The following is a 1,509-nucleotide window of genomic DNA, read 5'->3' as shown; positions in this document are numbered from 1 at the left end:
ACGACACAGTATTCTTCAAAATCATAGAAGAACACATACTGGAGAGAAACCCTTCAAATGTAATCAATGTGATAAAGCTTTTTCACGACACAGTACTCTTCACAATCATAGAAGAACACATACTGGAGAGAAACCCTACAAATGTAATCAATGTGATAAAGCCTTTTCCCAATACAGTCATCTCCACATTCATAGAAGAACACATAACCGGAGAGAAACCCTTCAAATGTAATCAATGTGATAAAGCCTTTTCTCAGAAATGTAGTCTGCAAAAACATATAAGGATACATACTGGAAAAAAACTCTACAAATGTAATCAATGTGATAAAGCCTTTTCACAACACAGTACCCTTCAAACTCATAGAAGAACACATACCGGAGAGAAACCCTTCAAATGTAATGAATGTGATAAATCCTTTTCCAAATACGAACATCTCCAAATTCATAGAACAACACATACCTGAGAGAATCCCTTCAAATTTAATGAATGTGATGAAGGCTTTTCCCACCATTATAATATACAAATTCATGAGAGAAGACATACTAGAGAGAAACCTTACAAGTGTATTCAGTGTGTGTAAATGTTTTAAAACATTTTCATCTTCAAAAGAATAAAAGAATCCACACTGGAGAAAAAAGCTATGAAGGAATTGGACTGTGAGCAAACTTTTTGCAATGCCATCATTTCTGAATGTACAAGTGAACGTACTGAAGAGAAAGACTATGAATGTGATCATAGTCTTAATCGTCATGAACCTTTTTTAGGGGCCAGAATCCTTCTGATTATAAGCAATGTGGAAAAATCTATGCTTGGCAGTTATCTCCTAATGCAGCAAGGAGCACATACTCCAGAGAGAGAGACAGATAGATATATATATAGAGAGAAACCATATACATATACACAATGTGGTAAACCTTTGTATATCACAGTTATCTTTGAATACATAAAAGAACACATGATATATCTCAGAATACATAAAAGAAGACAATGAAGAGAGAAACTGTGTGTGAATAATGAGGTAAGGCCTTTGCAGTTGACATTGACATTTATCTCATAATGTATAAATTAACACAGACTTGTAAGAAACCTCATAAAAATAAGGAATGTGGTAAAACTTGTGTGTGGACCAGTCGTTTTTTTTTTCTTGAGAAAAATCCATGCTGCAGGGTAACCCTGTAAATGGTGCCACTGTGGAAACATTTTGTACGTCACAGTATCTGTATGCGAGAGTAAAACCTTTAGCATGAACTGGGTTGGTTAAAGTTTGCATGTCACAATAATCTTTTAGGACTTTAAAGAACTCAAAAATAAGGCAGTCTGTGACTCTGATGGACATGGTTCCATCTTGGGCCAACCCAGTTACATTAATTTACACAACATTATTCATTCTTGAGAAAACCTTTAGCAAATGTCAACTATCTGCTCAAGTATGATGATGTCTCTATTTTATTCATACCTGGAAACTTATAGGGACAAAAGCCCTATGAGGTTCATTGATAAGGTAACTG

At 34.9% G+C, this 1,509-nt stretch overlaps 1 pseudogene; it reads left to right on the top strand.

Annotated features, from left to right (window-relative positions):
• The window catches only part of LOC110288517, an 8,702-nt pseudogene extending 8,121 nt beyond the window's left edge, over positions 1 to 581 (top strand).
• Positions 582 to 1,509: the final 928 nt, after the last annotated feature.

Source organism: Mus caroli, unplaced genomic scaffold (assembly GCF_900094665.2).
Source record: "Mus caroli unplaced genomic scaffold, CAROLI_EIJ_v1.1 scaffold_12812_U1_1, whole genome shotgun sequence".
NCBI lineage: Eukaryota > Metazoa > Chordata > Mammalia > Rodentia > Muridae > Mus > Mus caroli.
The sequence above is the reverse complement of the archived record's forward strand: the minus strand, read 5'-3'. Positions and strand labels throughout refer to the sequence as shown.